General features: G+C 48.1%; 1 long non-coding RNA gene across 1 annotated transcript in view; it reads right to left on the bottom strand.

Annotated features, from left to right (window-relative positions):
• Positions 1 to 24613, bottom strand: part of LOC139258738 (uncharacterized) — a 45246-nt gene extending 20633 nt beyond the window's left edge. Inside the window, exon 1 of the long non-coding RNA XR_011592381.1 lies at positions 24531 to 24613. This is a non-coding gene — a long non-coding RNA (uncharacterized lncRNA). The remainder of the gene's footprint in view (positions 1 to 24530) is intronic.
• Positions 24614 to 25033: the final 420 nt, after the last annotated feature.

A 25033-nucleotide genomic window follows, 5' to 3' on the forward strand; every position in this document is an offset into this window, starting at 1 on the left:
TAGAAGAACATAAGAACATAAGAAATAGGAACAGGAGTAGGCCATACAGCCTCTCGAGTCTGCTCCGCCATTCAATAAGATCATAGCTGATCTGATCATGGACTCAGCTCCACTTTCCCGCCCGCTCCCCATAACCCATTATCCCCTTATTGTTTAAGAAACTGTCTATTTCTGTCTTAAATTTATTCAATGTCCCAGCTTCCAAAGCTCTCTGAGGCAGCGAATTCCACAGATTTACAATCCTCTGGGAGAATAAATTTCTCCTCATCTCTGTTTTAAATGGGCGGCCCCTTATTCTCAGATCATGCCCTCTAGTTCTAGTCAGTGGAAACATCCTCTCTGCATCAAACCTGTTAAGCCCCTGCATAATCTTATACGTTTTGATAAGGTCACCTCTCATTCTTCTGAATTCCAATGAGTAGAGGCCCAACCTACTCAACCTTTCCTCATAAGTCAACCCCCTCATCCCCGGAATCAACCTAGTGAACCTTCTCTGAACTGCCTCCAAAGCAAGTATATTCTTTCATAAATATGGAAACCAAAACTGCACGCAGTATTCCAAGTGTGGCCTCACTAATACCTTATATAGCTGCAGCAAGACTTCCCTGCTTTTATTCTCCATCCCCTTTGCGATAAAGGACAAGATATCATTGCCCTTGCTGATCACTTGCTGTACCTGCATACTATCCTTTTGTGTTTCATGCACAAGTACCCCCAGCTCCCGTATTCATATAATCTAGAAATTTATGGCACAGGAGGAGGCCATTCAGCTCATTGTGTCTGCGCAGATTTAAAAAAATAAAATTAAACTATTATTTCCAATGTACAATAGCCCCCCACATCCCCGCATAAGCATTTTTCAAAACCAAGTTATACAGTTCACTGGAGTAATATTCTATGTAGTGTCTTGAGAGACATGTTCTTAGAGTACAATCAAACATTCTGGGTAAATGTGTCACATGGTGGAAGTGGAGGCTTCTTTCCTGCTGCTACCTGCTGTAAAACATTCAGTGTTGCCACAATTTTCACAACCATTGATAGATCCTTGAAAGTCCTACAAGCCATTACGTGGTATTCGATGTGCAGGGCACTGATTCATACACATGCACATATGAAATGGGTGTCTAGGGTTGCTAGATAATGGAACACCATGGAAAAGAAACAGTATATTCTAAGAGGGCAAAATTGCCTTGCATCCCGATTGGGGGCGGTAACCTTCTGGGGCCAGGATTTTCTGCGCCCAGTGCAGAAGTCCCGCCCCACCACAGAATTGCTCATACTACTCCGAAAAGAAGCAGAGTTCAATCTCGCATGCTCCACTTCCTTTGGGGGCAGTAACCGGGGCACTACAGGGGCGCTGAGGGAAGCACTATGCAGATGCCCTGCATAGTACTGACATGCTTCAATGCCCCTTCCCTTCGATTAAAAGGGAATGTCTCTGCGCACTCTGCACGGCCTCTGATGGCCTTCACTGTGCCACCAGGGCAACCGGGCCCGCAGCCCGCCACCCAAAACGGAGTGCCGGTCTGCACGATGGCACGCTAGGGCTGCCGTCATTGAGCCGACCCGAGAATTGGCAGGCAAACAAAAATGGCAGCCCGGGCCACTGGCGACATTCCCTTTAAGGAGCTCTCCGAGAGTGGATGTCCGTGGCTCGCGGGGCAATTTCCCCCGTGGGGTGTTAAAGGGTCGGCACAGAGCAGTGAGCGGTCGCCGCGAATGGCGATGACGTGATCGCAGCGGCCATGGCAGCACCTCCGCAAACTCCCGGACAATTTCCCAGGAGGTGGTAGCGCCCCATCCCCCGGGCGAGGTGTGTCTTTCGCCCCATTTGCGCCTCCTGGAGGCATAATGGGGCTATAAAAAGGATCTATTTTTTCCCCCCTAAGTTTTCTTCAACATTTTTTAGCTTTTTTAATTTATTTGGTTTTTTTTTTTTCCAGCCTGCATTTAAGTTCTCAGAAAGCTTTATGTTAATTTTTGTTAAAAAAAAATGATTGGCGCCAATGGGTTTTCCACTGGGAATCCCCCATCTGAGGTATTTAGAAGAAGAGCTGGAGAAAGACCAAGAGAGGATGTTAGGCTGAATGAGGGATCCTGTGTGCCCACCTGTAACTGCAGACTGAGCTGAACATTTGGCAGACAAGTAGTATATGGAGAAGCTTCTATTCCCAAAGGAACCTGGGACAGCAGACCCACTAGCAGCATTAATCAACCTTAGACGGTGGACCAGTCACAATGTTGGTAACTTCCTTGGAAGCTCCTCAATCACAGTGTGTCATGCTGTCAGTAGAACTGCATGGTAGGGTGATCTGCCACACCCGCCACACTGCCATCATCCATATCTGCAAGCCCTGCCTCATCTACGCCCAATTCATGCCTGTACTCAAGGGTTTCCTTACTCTTCACTTTGGCCTCTCTTTGCCCTCTCCCCCTTCAGTCTTGAAATGTCTTTTGAGCTTTTCCCAAGGTTGCAAAGACATTTAGCTCCATATTTTTGACAGTTCCCTTTAATCGTCTGCATTCTTTTCAATTTTCGCATCAATGCAAATTTCCAATCCAAACACGAGTCAGCTTCCTGCACCCGTCCAAATCTACACTTGGACCTGTGAAATGAGCTTACCCGAGAAAGTGGAATCATGGAATACCATTCCGGTGACACCAGTTCTTTTCAATTTTAAATGATTTGCAGCAGCAGACGAAAATAGGCCTTCTTATTTCAATGTTCTAGTTGCACAACTTTAGTAACATTGGGGCGAGAATAGTTCTGGTCGCTACGTATAACAAAACCAAAAATATTGAATGCGTTTCCAATATCACCATACATATATATCACTAGCAAAACAGTTTTGAATGGCACTTTTGCACTTAAAGCTTACAAACCTGGACGGCATGTGGTTTAGACGTTGATAAATGTTACTGTGTTAACTAGAGCTCAAGAAAAAATCATAATGACTGATTCTAAATTTTGCTGGGGATTTGGTACTTTACTGAGATTATCAGATTTGGATGATGAAGTTTGGAGTTTTTCGGTGCAGTTGATTGTTTTTTGGACGTATGGATTTTTATCTGCCCCTTAGCCATGTCCAGCCAAACACCCCCTGCACCTTCAACTACACCGCAGTCAAGTTCAAACCATGGCCTGACCACATACCACCGAACTTCAACCACGCACACAGGGAAGGGCTGGTTTCATTATGCAATCATTTAAGCATCTTCAGAGAAACAGTGTAAGTTACAGTAATCAGTGTCAATACTTCAAGCACTTCAAGAGAATCTGATTGTACTGAAAATATGATGCTAACCATCTAGTCAACCCATGATCTGATGGAGCCATGTTCATTGTGTGTGCTAGCCTTGCAATAGTAGTAGGACAATTAATAGAGATCATGATTAGAGATAAAATAAACAAATACATAAAAAAGACGTGGACTGACCAGAGACAGATTTGTGAGGGTAGAAAATGTTTGATTAATCTGATAGAAGATTTTGAAAGAAAAACCAAAAGTATACATGAGAGATGTAGAAAAGGCAATTGATATGGACTTCTAAAAAGCATTTAATAAAATGTTCAATTAATTCTTGGGATTATGGGCATCTCTAAAATGGCCAGAATGTATTGCCCATCCCTAGTATCCCTTGAGAAGTGTTGGTGGACCTTCTTCTTGAACTGCTGCAGTCCGTGTAGTAAAGATTCTCCCACAATACTGTTAGGTAGGCAGTTCCAGCATTTTGACCCAGTGACAATAAAGGAACGGTGATATATGTCCAAGTCAGGATGGTGCATGACTTGGAGAGGAACTTGGAGGTGATGGTGCTACCATGTACCTGCTGCCCTTCTAGGTAACAGAGGTCGCTGGTTTTGGAGGTGCTGCCAAAGAACAGCACCTTGTAAAAGGTCAGACACAAACAAAGCACCTGCTTGACAATATAATAGAATAAGAAAGTGTTGATACTGGAAATCTAGCTGTGATATTTATTGGATCGCTGCCATGGAAACATCTACTACATGGACATCGATGAAGACAAGATGTGAAAATAACCTAAAAACCAAAGCTCTGGGACAAATTCTGAATTCAGAACTTATATTTAACATGACTCCTCTGTTCCTTTTTTTAACAAAGATTTAACTTCTACATGATCCTGGTTATCTGCTTTCAGTTAACATACCAGCAAAATGTCAACCCCAATTCTTGCGAGTGCTAATATTTTGCACAGAAACATGCTGTCAGTTTCAGTCACCTTTTAAAGTCTGACAGATAGGATAACACATAGGCTAGAGCTTAACCGAAGAAAGTTATCATCATAGGCAATCCCTCGGAATCGAGGAAGACTTGCTTCCACTCCTGAAGTGAGTTCTTTGGTGGCTGAACAGTCCAATATGAGAGCCACAGACTCTGTCACAGGTGGGACAGAAAGTAATTGAGGGAAGGGGTGGGTGGGACTGGTTTGCCGCATGCTCTTTCCGCTGCCTGCGCTTGATTTCTGCATGCTCTCGGCGTTGAGACTCGAGGTTGCTCAGCGCCCTTCTGGATGCACTTCCTCCACTTAGGGCGGTCTGCAGTATAATGTGGATAAATGTGAGATTATCCACTTTGGTGGTAAAAACAGGAAGGCAGAATATTATCTGAATGGTGACAGATTAGGAAAAGGGGAGGTGCAACGTGACCTGGGTGTCATGTGTAGAATTTACCAATATTTTGCAAAGATTCCTGGTACCTTTCCCCCTTTCCCCTGCAGAGGAGAAGAATCCCTTTCTGGACTTTTAAAATGGAAGAAAACAAACTTCGGGACACAAATGAGCTTAAAGGGGCAGATGACGCCTGCAGGGGGTAAAAGGGGATACATTCATGGAGACCCCCCCCCAGTGTTTGGACTCATAAGAAAGGGACTTTAATTTGGAACCATCTACCAGAAAGTTTGAAATCCTAAAGTGCACATGGAAGAAACCAAGAACTTTAATCGAATTGGGATTTTTAAAAGATGAATGTTGGGTCTGCAAGAAAAGGGGTGGGGTCAATCGCTAAAGGGCCAGTTTGGACATTGGAGCTAATCAAATTATCTGGGAACTGTTCACCCTTGAAACTTGCCCCTGGAAAACATTAGCATTTAAACAATCGACCATGGAAGAAACAGTATCACCCCACCCAGAGGACCCAAATGTCACATACATATTCCAACACCTTTTCGACAGGCATAGAAATATCTGGCTCAGACCAGACTAGCACAATGGACGAGAGCTCATCAACTTCGAAAAGCCTATTAACGCCAGATTGAAACCATTGAATCAAGTTTCAGTTTGCTGGGCTGCAGAATCTAAACAAAGAGCTGGGCCAGATTTGGCGGAAGATAAGGAAGCCTTTTTGGGTATATCTATTCCCAGTTTTACAAGGAGAAACTTACAGAACACAGTCTCGAACACAGACACCGACACAAGCAGCCGGCGCTGGGGAGTGAAGAAATGGAATAGTGAAGGAAACTATAAGAACTCATCAAGGACTGACCGAGCACGAGGCCCACGAAACGGAAGGTTGTCAGCAACCACAATTTACTTCGGGTGAGAAATTACCAAAAAGGACTAACTAAAACTATTCCTAACCAAAGAAAGTGGGTACTTACCTCATACATCCAAAACGCAACTTACCACATCATCGGACGCACCCCAACTGAAGACTACACAGTCCGAAGTCTTCTCCTCCGTCCAGGGTACGGCTCGCCGAGAAGGCCAAGTGCAGCGAACCCCGAAATCGCAATTCACCGGCAACTGTATCAAAGGAATTGGTGAGCATAGCCCCTGAACCCCCCCAGAGCTATAACTTAGTTAGTTAGGGGAATTGGGAGGGGGGAGGCTGGGATAACTTGTGTAAAAGTATCTGCATTCTCCTCTTTACCCCATTTAGAGTTTAAGCTGTATTCTTTTCCCCACAGGCTGTAATGTGACATTTTATTCAATGTGTTGTACCCCTCAGGGTGTATTGGTATTACTATTCTGTGTGTATTATTAAAGGTGTGCCTTTTTACTTTTTTTTTTAAACACAATAAAGCCATACCTGCTTCCTACCTTGAAACCGATTATCTGTCCAAGTCTGTCACAGTCCCTTCATAATTTCAGTGTCTAAAACCAAGGATGTGGGAGCGATTCGGAACCGCTCATATAAGGTCAGATTGGAAAGCTGACCCCCTGAAAACCACCCCTTACACATGGCGACCCAGATGGGACACTGGTACAAGGGACGTGATAAGAGAGAGACTGGTTTCAGGAAAAGAAGCAAAATGGAAGAGGGGATTTTCTCGTATGTGTTTAAGAGGGTAAATGTGGCTAAGGAGTGGGCACTCGATCTATTGTATGCTGAGCGTCCAGAAGATGCTGCAGCTCAATGGACCGAGAGCAAGGACCATAAAAAGTCGATAGAGAAGGCCATTTGGCTAATTTGCCTTCAGCAACAGATCCGGCTTCTAGATGAGGAGAATGAGATATTAAAGGGAGTATTGAGGCAGGCAGAAGAGAGGTCCACCGCATGGGACACATTCAGGGAAAGGCTGTGGACAGAGGTGGGGCAGTTAAAGGAAAGTAGAGAGCTCACTAAAGAAAGGCACAAAACCCAATTGGACCTTTTACAGTGTCAGATTATTGAAGCCAAGAATAGCGAACTGGCGTTGCGGGAAGAGAATTCCTTCCTCGCCAAGCAAGTTAAAGAGTACGGGGAGAGGGTGAGAGACATTCAGGTAGCTTATAAAGTAGCCAGTACCAGGGAATTTGAGGCAGGAGACCACAGCCCCTGCCAGCAGTAGATCCAAAGCTTGAACCTTGCTCTATCCCGAGCAAAAGGCATGGTGTGCCTGATAAACCCGGGTTTAGCCCAGGAACACCTGGTAGAGCAAGGAGAAACCCCTCAGGAACGGCCTGGAGCAGCAGGGGTGTCAGCCAGAGTGCGGGGCAGGCAAGGATTGTGAACTACCAACACCGGCGGCCCCGAGTTTTAACTCGGCTTGGCAGCAGGGGGAAGCTGGCGAGCCAATACAAGGAGGGCCGGAACCAGAGCCAATGCACCCGGTCCGGCAGCAGAAGTTTGGCCCGCCTGACGCCAATGGGGCAGCAGGACCCCTAAAAAGCAACTTCGTAGCTCCCCACGACACCCAAAAACTGAGGGCTATGATAGACCACCTAACTAAGCTCACCCAACAGGGGGATTCCTCGGTGCACTTCCTGGAAGTGGAACACACAGGGGATATTAACAGGTGCGATGATTCGGAACAGACTAAGCTGTTGCTCTTCTCACTAGACACCAAGCTGTGCCATTCCCTCTCTGCAGACAGCAGAAAGGGGCGAATCACGTACACTATGGTTAAGGAGGAGGTTCTAGAGGCCATGGGTATGAACGACGGGAGTCCTTTCTCCCGAGTGGAGCAAACAGTGCAGCTCCATGGGGAGACTCCACAGGCTTTCGCCAACAGGTTGTGGCTGGTCTACGAAAGGGCCTGTAGTGGGGTTCTTGACCGGGCCCATCTGAACCCTAACGAGCAGGCTCACTGGCTCCGCAGCCTGGTGGCAAACAGCTTACCTGGAGTAAAGGCAAAAGCCGAGGTCTGGTTCGATCCAAGAGATCCCAGGACCACCGAGCAGACAATGATCAGACAGTTGACCTTGGCTTACTGCAACGGTAGAGGGACAGAGGAGCCCTCCTCTAAAGGAAGGGTCCATGTGATTAAACCCAGCCAAGGCAAGAGAGAGTGGCATCAGGAAGGTGGGAACCCTCCCCACAAAGGGGGCGAGTGTTTTGGGTGTGGGAAAAGTGGGCACTGGAGGAAGGACTGTAGGAGCCCCTGGAAAGAGACTAAGGGAAAGGCCACTCCAGCCCCAGCCCGTAAGGCCGGGGCAGGAACACCCGTCTCATATGAAACACTCGTAGCCGCCCTACAGACACTCATAAGGGGACAGGGAGCAGTAGCTATCGCAACCGGTGCAGCAGCTGGTACGGTAAAACCCTCTGCTCCAACCCACCCAGATGCATGACTAAAGCCTGTGTACCTGTGTTCCCTAGAGTAGGATGCCTGGAAGAGACCATGCATTACAATGGAGGTGGAGAAAGTGAAAGAGACCTACCTGCTAGATACCGGTGCTTCCAACACCCTTGTATATGCAGATAACCCAGCTACCTCACCTCTATTGAACGGGGTCCCGTACAGTCTCGTGGGGTTCACAGGCAATGAGCAAACTGGTTCGTTTTCCATCCCGCTCACCATTCAGTTAGGGACACTCAAAACCAAATGAAAGTGTGTCCTGATGAAATGGGAGCAGAAGGGAAAAGGGATCCTGGGAGCCGATTTTATCATTAGCCACCAGATCCTAGTGGATCTCAGGAACCGCTGTCTATGGGGAGCCATAGGGACAGACAGGGAACGTGAGGTGGTGGTGATCCCAAAAAAAGGAGCCAAGGGAACGTTGTGTACTGTGAAGCCAAAGGAGGGTTATGACTTGGAATTACTGGTCATTAACACCCCAGTGGAGTACCAGGCATATGTACGGGCACACCTTGCAGCATTCGCCACCCACAAACATGACTGTGACAGGGTAATGGAGGTAGAAGTTAGTATAAAAGGGGACCCCATGACCCAACCACAGAAGCAATATAACTTCCCCAGGGAGGCAGAGGCAGACCTGACAACGGCGCTGGGATCACTGGTAGAGCAAGGGGTGTTAAGACCGATAGCTACCCATGTGAACTTTCCACTGTTAAGAAACCGGACAACTCATGGAGGGCCACCGTGGACTATTGAGTACTAAATAAGAATATCCCTGCCTGTGCATCCACTGTAGCAGCTGTAGCGGACCTCATAGGGAATATTCCAGCATCCGCGACCACTTTCACGGTGCTGGACATTTCAAATGGGTTCTGGTCCATTCCTTTAAAACGGGAGGACCAGTACAAGTTCACCTTTACCTTTAAGGGCCAATAATACACGTGGAACCGTCTTCCGCAGGGCTTCCACAACAGCCCCAGCATTTTTCAACAATGCATGGCGAACTGTTTGAAGGGCTTTAGCAGACCCCAGCAATTGGTATGTGGATGACCTGCTCCTGTTCACCGATCAGGGAGAGGAGCATGGCTCACTGCTGGCTGAGCTGCTGGAGCTGCTAAAAGAAGAAGGGTCTAAAGTAAACCCCAAGAAGGCACAGATTGGCCAGAAGGAAGTCAAATTCCTGGGGCTGACTGTGCGCGCTGGGGAAAGGGCCATAGACAAGACTAGAAGGGAGGCAGTACAGGAGTTACCAGCCCCCAACACAGTGATGGGGTAAGATCCTTTCTAGGACTCACTGGGTACTGCAGAGATTTTATTGAGGATTATGCAGTCACCGCAGCCCCTCTGCTCAGGTTCCGACACAGAGTGCAGAGTGGGACTGGGATGAGGGTTGCGAGGCAGCATTTAAGCAGCTCAAGAAGAACTTGCAGACCGCGCCAGCCTTAGGAGCGATAGATGTAGGAAAGGAGCTTTTCCTGGAGGTGGCAGCCAGTGGGGACAGTTTGAGCTCAGTGCTGCTTCAAGAGTGGCACGGCTAGCTGAGACCGGTGGTTTACTCCTCCAGGATCCTCACAGATGTGGAGAAGGGGTACTCCAACTGTGAGAGACACCTCCTAGCCACACATTGGGCAGTGAAAAGATACTTGATCTTCACGGGAGGGTCTCTTCTAACACTCCTAACCCACCACACACCTACTCAGATGCTCCTAGATGGGAGGATTAAGGATGGGACGGTGAGCAGTGCCCGCATTGCTCGCTGGACCACGCTCCTCTCCCAGATGGACCTCAGATTAGAAGGCCCCCGCGAGCCAAGGCACGCAGCCAACCTAATCTACCCAGGGAAAGCCCACAGGTGCTCCATAGAAGGGGTATGGGAGGTGAACATTGGCCTTCGGGCGGGGTGACACCCTACAGGCCGGGACATCTACATGGATGGGTCCAGCACAGTATCTGCTGGCGAGCGACTTACTGGGTGCGGAGTCTATGACTCAAGGGCAGGTATTGCCCTGGCAATCAAGCTCCCCAGTACCATGAGTGCCCAGCATGCTGAACTGTCCGCCGTAATGTACGTGGTGGCCCACCCCGAGGAATTCCCTACCCCGTACACGATTTGCTCGGACAGTATGTTCACCTGCAATTCGTGTACGGAGTACCTGGCTCTCTGGTCCCGTCGTGGATACACGTCCGCTGACGGGAGACCCCTGGCAATCAAGCCCCTGCTGGAGAAAATCATGACAGCGGTGGGGGAAGAGGTAAAGGTCTACATACATAAGGTGAAGGCACATTCAAAAACCGAACCCCGTGCAGAGGGAAACCAACAGGCTGACGAACTGGCCAAAGAAGGTGCCCGCACGGGAAAGTTCTGGGACCCCTATGACACCGGCAGCATAGCAGCGGTCAAGAATAAAAACAGGGCAGCAGAAAGTACAGGGACAGCTTTGGCCCCGGACTTAAATACAGTTCAGGCACAGGACCCGGTCCTGAAAGCTGTCCTGAACGCACTAGCTAGAGGAGAGAGAGTAGAAGGTCCGTACGGCACAGCAGCCATTACCGTTAAGGAAGGCATGCTGTTTAAAGAGGGACAATGGGTTGTGCCACAGCAGCACCAGAGGGAATTCCTAAAACTGGCCCATGAGGGTCCAGGAGCGGGACACCCCGGGCCTGAGACCACCTGGCAACGGGTGGAACAGGCAGGATGGTGGCCGGACTCAGGGAGTACGTCCGCGAGTTCTGTGCGAACTGCCTGGCGTGTGCTGTAAACAACCCTGACCCCCAGAAAAGGAAGGTGTCCCTAGGACACGTCAGGAGGGTAGAGGGACCATGGCAGTCAATCCAAATTGACTACATCGGACCCCTACCCACTGCCCAGGGAGGCTACAAATACTGCCTAGTCCTGGTGGACGTGTTCTCAAAATGAGTTGAAGCCTTCCCCTGCCGAACAGCCACCGCACTAGGGACAGCTAAGATTCTAGTGAGGGAAGTGTTCTCCCAGTGGGGACTCCCACAGTATGTGGAGTCGGACCAGGGGAGCCATTTCACTGGGCAGGTAATGCAGGCAACCCTTAAGGTGCTCGGCATTGAGGGGAAATGGCACGTTGCCCACAACCCATAGTCATCGGGCATTGTGGAGCGTTTAAACCACACCATTAAAGAAAGGCTGCGGAAGGAGACAGGAGACTCCCCCAAAAGTGGGTGGAGGTCTTACCGTTGGTCCTAATGGGGATCCGAGCCAGCCAGTCAAAGAGCACGGAGTATTCCCCATACGAGCTCATGACTGGCCGGATCATGCGGACCCCCAACCATGTCCTAGCCCCAGTGCTCACAGAAGGTCAGCTCAGAGAGGTGAACCAGGACAGGTTTGTCAGGAACCTGATTGAACACCTCAAACAGATTCACTGGCAAGCCCCAAGAAACATGGGCAGACAGCATCAGAGTAACCGATTGCTGCTAGAACCCAGCAAACACCACAAATGGGAGATAGGGGGCCAGGTCATGGTGAGGAACTATGCTCGGGTAGGGGTTTTTGAAGCATTATATATGGGGCCATACAGCATTGTCGACAAGGCAAGCCCGATGGTCTATGCCATAAAACTGCCCCGCCGTACTAAGTGATTCCACATCAACCAGTGCAAGCTGTACAACCTAGGGTCAGCCAAGCACAGAGGGCAGCCGGGAGGGGTGAACCGTCCTCAGGACGGGGACCCTCCATTGGCCACCCCTGACGGTGGAGGGTCCACAGGGAATGTGGCAGGCTCAGAAACCGTGTCTATAGGGGCGGTGAATTGTACTACTGGAGGGGCTATCCTACCCATCGTTTGGGATTCAGATGCACCCCCAGTAACTCAAGTCCTGAGAAGGACCCCCCGTACACCACGGCCAAAGATACAATGGTCACCGGCATCTGAGCCTCAGCGATTCTACCCTCGGAGAAGGGCAGCCCGACAGGGAAGGCCAAAGGTCAGAAGTACAGAGGCCGCTCAGAGTAGGGACCCTCAGCCAGCCGCCTCCAGCGGTGTGGGTCTCACAGGAGCAGTAGGAACGAGCTGTCCCAGAGACAAGGGTCTCCAGCTCACTGGCTGCAGGGAAACCCTAGCATCCAGGCGGCTATCAGGCTGCACAAGGCATGGGCCTGACAGGGATTAACCTGGCCACCCGGAGACGGGTGGCGGTTGTACATAGCTCTAATTTTTAGTTTAAGGCAGCTGACTGCACCGTTTTACATTTTAAGTTTAGTTTAGAATTAAGGTTAATGTTGCAGTAATGTTTAGGTGATTGTTTTGAGTTTGTCTTGTGTGTCAGCCAGCCTGAGAGCAGTTCTCAAGGGCAGGATCCAGACATTACTGGGTGATGGACAAACCTCAGGAGACCAATTGATGTTGTTTAATTTTAATCTATGTTTTCCTTCTGTAATGTAGCTGTATGTTGCCTACATGCAGGTGAATATAATGTAATTGAAATGAAATGAAATGTAACTGTGTTGAAATGCAATTGTAGTGATGGAACCCCCTCCACGCTGCGAGGATGTAAATGTAAAAAGTTTGTACCTGTAAAGGGAAAAGTGTGTATCTGTAGTGATGTTACACAAGTGTAATGCATATTTTGGGTATTAGTTTAGTTAATTTACAGGGAAGGTTATCTCTTGGGAGTCATGAACTTTGCTCACCTGGTAGATGATACCATAAGTGGTATGGTATCACAGGGGGGAGTGCAGAATTTACCAATATTTCCCCTGCAGAGGAGAAGAATCCCTTTCTGGACTTTTCAAAAGGAAGAAAAAAACTTTGGGACACAAATGAGCTTAAAGGGGCAGATGACACCTGCAGGGGGTAAAAGGGGATGCATTCATGGAGACGCCCCCCAGTGTTTGGACTCATAAGAAAGGGAATTTAATTTGGAACCATCTAACAGAAAGTTTGAAATCCTAAAGTGCACATGGAAGAAACCAAGAACTTTAATCGAATTGTGATTTTTAAAAGATGAATGTTGGGTCTGCAAGAAAAGGGGTGGGGTCAATCTCTAAAGGGCCAGTTTGGACATTGGAGCTAATCAAATTGTCTGGGAACTGTTCACCCTCGAAACTTGCTCCTAGAAAACATTAGCATTTAAACAATCGACCATGGAAGAAACAGTATCACCCCACCCAGAGGACCCAAATGTCACATACATATTCCAACACTTTTTCAACAGGCATAGAAATAGCTGGTTCAGGCCAGACTGCTTCAGTCCCACTCTCCTGATCTTTGGGCACCCTGTGCGGAGGGGAGCGGGTAGGTCCGAAGGCCTCCTCGTAGGACTGCTCCTGGGCACGGCCAAGGGTGCCATCAGCCGGTCCAGGCAGCGGGCGGTCGAGGGGGTCGTTCAACCTGACTGCCTGCCTCTCTTTCGCTCTTACATCCGGTCCAGGGTGTCCTTGGAGATGGAGCACGCGGTGTCCACCGGTACGCTCGCGGCCTTCCGCGAGAGGTGGGCACCGGAGGGACTGGAGTGCATCATCACGCCCGGCAACCAAATTTTAATTTGATTTTACGTTTTTAAGTTTAATTTGTTTTAATTGCCGGTGCTTTTAGTGTCCCCCTTCCCTTTTATAGGGGGCACTGGGGAAAATTGTGATTTTAGTGCCCCAAAAAAAAAAAAAGAAAAAGAAAAAAAAAAAAAAGGGGGGGAAAAAAAAAAAGGGCCTTGTAAATGTCTGGAGTGTCACCCAGGTCGGGTGGCACCGTTTAATGTTTTATGTTTTGCAGGTGAACTCCAAAAAGAGTTTCAGGCCAGACTAGCACAATGGAGAGCTCATCAATTTCGAAAAGCCTATTAATGCCAGATTGAAACCACTTAATCAAGTTTCAGTTTGCTGGGCTGCAGAATCTAAACAAAGAGCTGGGCCAGATTTGGCAGAAGATAAGGAAGCTTTTTTGGGGTATATCTATTCCCAGTTTTACAAGGAGAAACTGACAGAACACAGACTCGAACACAGACACCGACACAAGCAGCCGGCGCTGGGGAGTGAAGAAATGAAATAGTGAAGGAAACTACTAGAACTCATCAAGGACTGACCGAGCACGAGGCCCACGAAATGGACGGTTGTCAGCAACCAAATTGACAATCACTCTACAATCTACTTCTGAACGACCCAACGGGTGAGAAATTACCAAAAAGGGCTAACTAAAACTATTCCTAACCAAAGAAAGTGAATACTTACCCCATACAGCCAAAACGCAACTTACCGCATCAGCGGATGCACCCTAACTGAAGACTACGCAGTCCGAAGTCTTCCCCTCCGTCCGGGGTACGGCTCGCCGAGAAGGCCAAGTGCAGCGAACCCCGAAACCGCGATTCACCGGCAACTGTCAAAAAGGGATTGGTGAACATAGCCCCTGAACCCCCCAGAGCTATAACTCTGGTTAGTTAGGGGAATTGGGAGTGGGGAGGCTGGGATAACTTGTGTAAAAGTATCTGCATTCTCCTCTTTACCCCATTTAGAGTTTAAGCTGTATTCTTTTCCCCACAGGCTGTAATTTGACATTTCATTCAATGTGTTGTACCCCTCAAGGTGAATTGGTGTTACTACTCTGTGTGTGTTATTAAAGGTGTGCCTTTTTACTTTTTTTTTTTAAACACAACAAAGCCATACCTGCTTCCTATTTTGAAACCGATTGTCTGTCCAAGTCTGTCACAGTCCCTTCATAATTCCAGTGTCTAGAACCAAGGGTGTGGGAGCGATTCGGAACCGCTCATATAAGGTCAGAAGGGAAAGCTGACCCCCTGAAAACCATCCCTTACACATGGTACATCAGTCATTGAAAGTTGGCATGGAGGCACTATTATGTTCCGAACACAGATAAGACTGCACACAGGGAGGTTAAAGTAACAGTGACCTCAGTCTTTATTAAGACACTCCAGAGTGAGGAACAGGCCTTCGGGGCCGGTTTATATACAGTGCTCCCAAGGGATGCTGGGATCACTTGGGACTTCAGGGGATGCGCCCCCTGGTGGCGGAACATGGGAGTGCATGCTTTGAAGATACACACATCACTCCCCCGCCAAAGTCAAAGTGAAAACTATATACAAGGTGAGGCTGTCGGGAGCCTTTCTTTCCCTGGTGGACTGCCTCGGCACAAATGTCTGTTCTGGTGTGTTGGCTATGCCCTCGCTGGGCTGGCATGTTGTTGGCTCTGCAGGGCTGCTGGGTGAGCCTGGCCTTGCTGGGTTGTCGGGCGTGATGGGTTCAATTTCCTGGTCCGGGGTGGTGTCGTTGATCCTTTGGGTGTGTGTTGTGGGCTCAAAAAAGATGGTGTCTGCTGCGGGTTATTCAGAGTAGTCTGTGAACCGCAGCCTCGTTTGGTCCAGATGCTTTCTGCAAATTTGTCCATTGTCTAGTTTGACTACAAACACCCTACTCCCTTCTTTAGCTATCACCGTGCCCGCGATCCACTTGGGACCATGTCCATAGTTTAGCACATACACAGGGTCATTCTGATCCATTTCCCGTGACACAGTGCCATGACCATCGTTTACATTTTGTTGCTGCCGCCTGCTCTCTACCTGATCATGCAGGTTGGAGTGAACCACCTTGAGTCTGGCTTTAAATGTCGGTTTCATGAGTAGCTTAGCTGGGGGAACCCTTGTGAGCGAGTGGGGTCTCGTGCGGTAGCTGAGTAGTACTCGGGACAGGCGGGTTTGGAGTGAGCCTTCTGTGACTCGTTTATGGCTCTGTTTGATGGTTTGTACTGCCCGCTCTGCCTGCCCACTGGGGGCTGGTTTAAACGGGGCCGAGGTGATATGTTTGATCCCATTGCGGGTCATGAATTCTTTAAATTTGGCACTGACAAAACATGGCCCGTTGTCACTGATCAGTATGTCAGGCAGGCCGTGGGTGGCAAACATGGCCCTCAGGCTTTCAAATGGTGGCAGTGGCGGTGCTTCCCGACATTATTTCACATTCAATCCATTTTGAAAAAGCATCCACTACCACCAAGAACATTTTACCGAGAAACGGGCCTGCATGGTCGACATGGATCCTCGACCATTGTCGGGAGGGCCAGGACCACAAACTTAGTGGTGCCTCTCTGGGCGTGTTGCTCAACTGAGCACACACGCTGCATTGCCGTACACAGAACTGTAAGTCAGAGTCGATACCGGGCCACCACATGTGGGATCTGGCTATCGCTTTCATCATTACTATACCCGGGTGTGTGCTGTGGAGATCCGAGATGAACATCTCCCTGCCCTTTTTGGGTAGCACTACGCGGTTACCCCACAACAGGCAGTCTGCCTGAATGGGCAGCTCGTCCTTTCGCCGCTGGAACGGCTTGATTGTCTCTTGCATTTCAACAGGGATGCTGGCCCAGATCCCATGCACTACACAGTTTTTTACTAAGAACAGCAGAGGATCTTGGCTGGTCCAAGTCCTAATCTGGTGGGCTGTGACAGGTAATTTATCATTTTCAAACGCTTCCATGACCATCAACAAGTCTGCGGGCTGCGCCACCATCAACAAGTTTGCAGGCTGCGCCATTTCCACCCCCGTGGTGGGCAATGGTAGCCGACTGAGAGCATCCGCACAGTTCTCGGTGCCTGGCCTGTGGTGGACGGTATAGTTATACGCTGATAGCGCGAATGCACACCTTTGTATGCGGGCTGAGGTATTAGTATTTAGCCTTGTTTTCAGCGAACAGGGATATGAGGGGCTTGTGATCGGTTTCCAGCTCAAATTTGAGGCCAACCAGGTACTGATGCATTTTCTTTACCCCGAACACACATGCTAATGTCTCTTTCTCAATTATGCTGTAGGTCCTCTCGGCCTTAGACAAGCTCTTGGAGGCATAGGCAACAGGTTGCAACTTCCCCGCAACGCAAGCTTGTTGTAATACACACCCGACTTAGTACGACGACGCATCACATGCTAGCACAAGTCTTTTATACGGGTTATACAATACAAGCAGCTTGTTGGAGCATAAAATGTTGCTGGCTTTCTCAAAATCAATTGCTTGTTTTTTTTCCCATATCCAGTTCTCACCTTTCCGCACTTACACATGTAGGAGCTCTAAGAATGTGTTTAACCCCGGTAGGAAGTTACCAAAATAGTTGCGGAGTCCCAGGAACGACCGCAGCTCTGTGACATTCTGTGGCCTGGGCGCGTTCCTGATAGCCTCTGTCTTGGCGTCTGTGGGCCGAATGCCGTCCGCCGCGATCTTTCTTCCCAAAAGCTCCACTTCTGTCGCCATGAAGACGCATTTCGACCTCTTCAGCCGCAGCCCTACGAGATCCAGTCGGTGGAGGACCTCCTCCAGGTTTTGTAGGTGCTCGATGGTGTCCCAACCTGTGACCAATATGTCGTCCTGAAAAACCGCCATGCGTGGTACCGACTTGAGTAAGCTCTCCATGTTTCTCTGGAAGATCGCTGCAACCGACCGAATTCCAAACGGGCATCTGTTGTTGATGAACAGTTCCTTGTGCATGTTGATGCAGGTGAGGCCCTTCGAAGACTCCTCCAGCTCCTGCGTCATGTAGGCCGAAGTCAGGTCGAGCTTGGTGAACGTCTTGCCTCCTGCCAGTTTCACAAATAGGTCGTCTGCCTTAGGTAGCGGGTATTGGTCCTATAGCGAGAAATGATTAATAGTTACTTTATAATTGCCGCAAATCCTGACCGTGCCATCACTTTTGAGTACTGGAACAATCGGGCTGGCCCGCTCGCTGAATTCCACTGGGGAGATGATGCCCTCGTGTTGCAGCCTGTCCAGCTCGATTCAACTCTCTCCCTCATCATGTGAGGTACCGCTCGCGCCTTGTGGCGAATGGGTCGTGCCTCTGGGACCAAGTGGATCCACACCTTCACCCCGGAAAAGTTTCCAATGCCTGGCTCAAAAAGGGAAGGAAATTTGTTCAGAACCTGGGGACATGAGGCCTCATCGACATGTGATAGCGCTCGGATGTCATCCCATTTCCAGCGGATTTTGCCCAGCCAGCTCCTTCGAAGCAGTATGGGGCCATCGCCCGGGACAATCCAGAGTGGCAGTTAGTGCACCGTGCCCTCGTACGTGACCTTGACCATGGCGCTGCCCAGGACAGTGATGAGCTCTTTGGTGTGTGTTCTCAGTTTCGTGTGGATGGGGCTCAGGGCTGGTCTGAATGCCTTGTTGCACCACAGTCTCGCAAACATTTTTTTACTCATGATGTATTGGCTAGCACCAGTGTCCAGTTCCATGGCTACGGGTAAGCCATTCAATTTTTCATTTAGCATTATAGGTGGACATTTTGTCGAAAATGTGTACACCCCGTGTACGTCAGCATCTGCGTCCTCTCTCTGAGGCTCGAAATTGCTTTGATCCAACATGGATCGATCTTCCTCTGCCACGTGGTGGTTAGCAGGTTTTGCAGAGCTTGCAGCTGGAGGTACCCCATTGTTCCACAGCTCTTGCAAACATACCCTTTGAAGCGGCATGAATAGACTGAATGGAAGCCTCCACAATGCAAACAAGGTGTGAATTGCCTTGCATTCATCCTTTGTTGCGGACGCTGGGTCCTCTGAGTCATCTGAGGCCTGCTGGCAGACTCGTGGTTTCTGCCCTGTACATTTCTGCTCGCAAACACAGTTCCAGTTAATTATGCACTTGTGTGCTGAGAGATTTGTTTGGTGTTATCACTGGTAGACATAAATGCCTGTGCTATCGCAATGGCCTTACTGAGGGTCAGTGTCTCTACAGTCAAAAGTTTTCGTAGGATGATCTCGTGGCTAATGCCCAGTACAAAAAAGTCTCTGAGCATCTGCTGCAAGTAGCCATCAAACTCACATTGTCCTGCAAGTCACCTTAGCTCGGCGACATAGCTCGCCACTTCCTGACCTTCAGATCGCTGGCACGTGTAGAACCGATACCTCGCCATCAGCACGCTCTCCCTTGGGTTAAGATGCTCCCAAACCAATGTACACAGCTCCTCATATGACTTATCTGTGGGTTTCACCGGAGCCAGAAAATTCTTCATCAGGCTGTAGGTCGGTGCCCCACAGACCGTGAAGAGGACCACTCTCCTTTTTGCAGCACTTCCTTCTCCGTCCAGCTCGTTGGCTACAAAGTACTGGTCTAGCCATTTGACGTAGGCTTTCCAGTCCTCACCCTCCGAGATCTTCTCCAAGATGCCCATAGTTTGCTGCATCTTTGCGTTGGATTCGTATACTCGTCGCCAGTTATTATGTTCCTAACACAGATGAGACTGCACACAGGGAGGTTAAAGTAACAGTGACCTCCATCTTTATCAAGACACTCCAGAGTGAGGAACAGGCCTTAGGGGCCAGCTTAAAAACAGTGCTCCCAGGGATACTGGGATCCCTTGGAACTTCAGGAATGCACTCCCTGGTGGCGGAACATGGGAGTGCATGCTTTGAAGATACACAACAGGTACAGCAGGCGGTGAAGAAGGTAAATGGCATGTTGGCCTTCATAGCGAGAGGATTTGAGTACAGGAGCAGGGAGGTCTTACTGCAGTTGTACAGAGCCTTGGTGAGGCCACACCTGGAATATTGTGTTCAGTTTTGGTCTCCTAATCTGAGGAAGTACATTCTTGCTATTGAGGGAATGCAGCGAAGCTTCACCAGACTGATTCCCGGGATGGCAAGACTGACATATGAAGAAAGACTGGATCAACTAGACTTATATTCACTGGAATTTAGAAGAATGAGAGGGGACCTCATAGAAACATAAAATTCTGACGGGATTGGACAGGTCAGATGTAGGAAGAATGTTCCCGATGTTGGGGAACTCCAGGACCAGGGGTCACAGTCTTAGCCTAAGGGGTAAGCCATTTAGGACTGAAATGAGGAGAAACTTCTTCACTCAGCGAATTGTGAACCTGTGGAATTCTCTACCACAGAAAGTTGTTGAGGCCAGTTCATTAGATATATTCAAAAAGGAGTTAGATGTGGCTCTTACGGTTAAATGGATCAAGGGGTAGGGAGAGAAAACAGAACTGGGGTTGCATGATCAGCCATGATCATATTGAATGGTGGTGCAGGCTTGAAGGGCTAAATGGCCTACTCCTGCACCTATTTTCTATGTTTCTATGTCTTGGGCCAGGGACTCCCAGGTGTCAGTGGGGATGTTGCACTTTATCAGGGAGGCTTTGAGGGTGTCCTTGTAATGTTTCCGCTGCCCACCATTGGCTCATTGCTGTGAAGGAGCTCCGAGTAGAGCACTTACTTTGGGAATCTCGTGTCTGGCATGCGGACTATGTGTAACATATCTGGGAAAGGTGCAGATAGGTCATAAACTGCAAAAGGGAAGCTCAAGGAGTTTATTGACATCATCAGGGCAATGGAATATCCCTGAGTTTGTACTGTGCTCTATCAGGGGTTTAGAATGAACGCATGTTTAAAGTTCAAGCTCGAGGAACAGCACCTCATCTTTCGATTCAGCACTTTACAAACTTCGAGACTCAACACTGAGTTCAACAACTTCGATCATATCCACTGCTCCCAATTTCTCAGACAGCAGGTGCTGGTAAAGAAACAGAAAATGCTGCGAATCTCAGAGGGTCAGGCAGCATCCGCGGAGAGAGAAGCAGAGCCAATGCCTCAGGTCGATGATCCCCGATCAGAACTGGCGAATATCTGAAATGAACAGATTTCTAAGGACCACTGAAAGGGAGAGGGGAGGAAGGAGCAAAAGGGAAGGTTTGCGATAGGGTGGAAGACAGGAGAGACCAGAGAGACAAATGGGATGCTTGGCTGACTTGAAATGGTAATGGCAGAAATTAGAAAAAGATTAGGCTAGATAGGGTGTGAATGGCGGAATTATTACCTCTGCTGTAACCATTTACATCTTCTCTGGACCCATCTTCTGTTTCTTTCTTGTTCTTTTGCCTTGAACCATCATCCAGTATTCCCTCTTATTTTTATTTTGGGTGCACGGCCCCTTTAAGGCCGTGCACCTTGTAGGGAACGTTCCAATCATCCCTTTTGTCTCTCAATCACTCCTGCCCTCCACCCCACCACAGATCTTCCCCTTTGTTCTTAGCTCACCCCTCATTTTTCCCCTGAGTCTGTACTTGCTTATAAACTGTTAAATCTCTAACTTTTTCCAGTTCTGATGAAAGGTCATCGACCCGAAATGTCAACCCTACGCCCCGCTTCAGAGACGCTGCCAGACCCACCGAGTGTTCCCAGCTTTTTCTGCTTTTATTTCACGTTTCCAGCATCCGCAGTATTTTGCGGTCACCTAAGATGTTTTTGCTCCAACATAGCTTTTTTTGTCGCGTTGTACTCCTTTAACATGTGATGTTGCATTTGTGATGCGATAGTTAAATTATCTCTATTAGTATTAACAATTAAATCCTTTTTTAAAAATTGTATACCCCACTTCAACTGTTGAATATAAGTTGCTGGTCTCTGTGCAGTGGTACAGTGTCACTGGGATTTCCCTATTAAGACTGCCTGATTTAACTCACACAATGAGAGAAATACTTTCTCTGTTTGTGAATTTACAAGCAGTTGACGCACGCATGCTGTTATCTGGTTCTCAGTGTGGGTAATCCAGAAGTATCGCCGAAGACCACAAATATGGCCCACTATCATTCAACGGTCATTTCAGTTGTGGGTGGGGATAATTTCTGTGGTTCTTGCTTAGAGCAAAGTGCAGTCTGCTCACATGCACATAGGTTGTGTGTTACATTCCACAGATACTAACTAAATACCATTGTTCATCACCTTTGACACCATTGTTTGCTGGTTGATATAAAACAAGCCCTTGATGCAAAACCTAAAGTGGTATTGGGCCGTAAATTGCAGCCTCTCTGGTTGCGTAAGATGTGTGCACGTGCCCGAAGAGGCCCCGCAAGTTCTGGGTTAAGGTGCATGAAGCGCATACGCCTGAATCCGGCACTTGCGATCTGTCAAAATTTCTTTTGAAAGATTGGACACCACCTCGGGAGAAGGGCCTTCGCGGGCGGAGATTTGGGCCATTTGCCCAACTCTTGCCCAGTGAATGTCCTTCAAACTCCTTTGCCTGGTAAAAGCTTCCGACCGCAATTTTTGGCCCATTGTCTTCATAAATCAAATTGCTCGACAATTTTATTTTTTGGGTTACAGATGAATAACTGAATATTTTAAACTGAATGAAAATATATCACTTGATGAAAGGTCATGAACCTGAAATGTTAACTCTGCTTCTCTCTCCACGGATGCTGTCTGACTTGCTGAGTATTTCCAAAATTTTCTGTTTTCATTTCAGATTTCCAGCATTTGCAGTATTTTGATTTTGTATATATCACTTGCACAGCACAGTGTCATCATAAAACAAATGCCAAATGGCTTTTGTGGCTTTTTACCTTCCCAAATATTAAGAAAGCTTTGCCACAGGCTTTTTAAATTAAGATAATGCCCCTTAAATAAATAGTAATAATAACTTTCATTTATATAGCGCCTTCAAGGCAGCAAATCGTCCCAAGGCGCCTCACAACAGTGTTACAGACAAACTAATAAATTTGACACCGAGCCACAGAAAAAATTAAGGCAGATGATCAAAAGCTTGGTCAAAGAGGTAGGTTTTAAGGAGCATCTTAAAGGAGGAAAGAGAGAGAGAGGTGGAGAGGTTTAGAGAGGGAGTTCCAGAGCTTAGGGCCCAGGCAGCTGAAGGCACGCCCATCGACGGTTGAGCAGTTATAATCAGGGATGTTCAAGAGGCCAGAATTTGAGGAGCGCAGTCATCTTGTGGAATTGTGAAGCTGAAAAAGATTACAGAGATAGGGCGGGGCAAGGCCATGGAGTGATTTGTAAACAAGGATGAGAATTTTGAAATCAAGGTGTTGTTTATCTGGGAGCCAATGTAGGTCAGAAAGCACAGGGCAACTGCTGCAGGTTTGTATTCCGAACACTGGTGGGAATGGGGCATCATCATCATAGGCGGTCCCTCGAAACTAGGATGGCTTGTTTCCACACCAAAAAAAAGGATGAGTTCACAGGTGTTTCAAATGAAGAACCCGAACTAGATCCTCAAGGGTGGAAGATGCCTGTGCGTGAATTTTTTTAATGTGTGGTGGCCGTTGCACATCAGTCACCACATGGGCTTGACAGAGCTAGGTCTTGGTCAGTGGCAAGGATTACCCAAGACAACTGGAGACTTGCTCTGCTGCACAGACCTAGTGCGCACACATATCGCAGTGTGGGCTGGCCCGTGCTGCCCCTGGGTCCCTGGCCCCGAACTCACGCCTCTCCTGGGCCCCGATCACATTCCTCCACAGTCTCTCACCGCTCCTGCTGCATCTGCCCATGCTCCAATCACCAACCTGGACCTTGCTGACGTAACTCTTTGCTGCCGTTGCCCTTCTGCACCAGCTCGCGTTGTACCTTGTAGTAGCATGCCTACACGCTGCTCTTGGGCCGCATGCCGCTCCTTTTATGGCTCCGACCTGCCGCTGATAGTTTCTCACAGGTTGGGGTCTCCACGCTGCTCATGGCCGCCGCTCACATTGTTTCCAAGGACTAGATGGCATGGGAGCAGTTCTCTCTATCAGCTGCAGAGGTCCTACTTCCACTGTTAATTTGAACTTCAACCCAGTTCCAACTGGATGCAGCCTGTGGCACAAAACTACATAAACTTATAGCACAAATTGGCAAGCTCACTCAGAGAGTAAAATGGAGACATTCACACTGGTGAAGTGGGGTTTTCTGAGGTCGGAGATGAGGCCTATTGCTGTAGGTAAGTAGATGGAGCCTCAGCCTTAATTTGGAGCATGTTTTCCCTGTTCAAGTCCATGTATGGGCTAGTATTGTCACTGGGAACTAGAAATGTCCCCTTGTCCAACAGCAAAGTACTTCAATTTGCACCTTTCTGAATAGAAACATTCAGCAACAAATAAAATAAATTAAAAAAATAATACAGTTGTTCTTTTCCAAATTCTTGAGACAAATGGCTAAACATATTAGAGCTATAAGAACAAAAATATATCACCAATATAATAATGTTGTATTACAAGGAGTTAGCTTTAGCCACTGCATCATATTATTTTCTTTTCTTTTAAATTTTGCTCCAGAGAATAAAATCTTAAAAAAAAATCCTGCAGCACTGTGCTATTTTTTTCTTCTGATTCAATAACTTTGTGGGAAGTGAAATGTTAAACAGGAAGTTCATTTAGCCATTCCCATTTCACACAATTAACAAAATGATTGCTTTGGCTACATTGGATCATCTGTGCGTGTAACAATTGATTTTATCATTTACATGTGAATCCTTTTAAAATTTGGCTGGATTTTCGGCTTTTAAGATTTCGGGGCGTTAATGGCAGTAGGGCAGTCTTGATAGCGCCTGGAAAAAGTTTGTGCCTCAGTCAGCCCTGAATGTGGGGCGAAGCGCTAAAGGAGGTGTTGCACACCTTTCTGAGAACGCTCGGCCGGCTTCGCATGCAAAAATCCCGAGCTAACAAGCCGGCCTGGGGAGAAAAAAAACACACCAAAAACATTCCCAAAAAGTACCACCACTACATAAATCGCCAGTAAACTAAAATAAAAAAACAATCACACTAACCTGAGGTCGACATTACCTATCTCTCTGCAGCCGCTACAGCTTGGACCACCCATTTTCACAGGCAGTCCCAGCACGGCGCTCTATGCAACGCTACGGGTCAGGTGGGAGGCAAATATCGATGCAGTGTCGCAACCAGGGGCGTTGAACACGGCTTGCCTCTTCCGGCGTTAATGCTCCGCGCCCGCCGAAACCGGCCCCCAAACCCCGGTGGGGTGCTGTAAGCTGGCTGCCCACTCAGAAGATCTCACTGCTGCCATTGCCGCACCTCCAGGGTGAAAACAGAGGCAGCCAGCAGTGGAAAATCCTGCCCACTGTGCTTCACCAGAAGATACAGGCATAAGCTCAAGTGTAGTTCTGTCTGTCCAATGCTGTAATGAAATAATGGGGGAAAAGTGGTTAATTATTTGAATTTGTGTTGAATTGATTGAAACAGACAGCAATCTATTAATTTTTAAATTGTTATGTGATTATTATTTGCAAAGTAGATGGAGGAGAAATCATGT

The sequence above is a fragment of the Pristiophorus japonicus genome, chromosome 3 (assembly GCF_044704955.1).
Source record: "Pristiophorus japonicus isolate sPriJap1 chromosome 3, sPriJap1.hap1, whole genome shotgun sequence".
Taxonomy (NCBI): Eukaryota; Metazoa; Chordata; class Chondrichthyes; family Pristiophoridae; genus Pristiophorus; species Pristiophorus japonicus.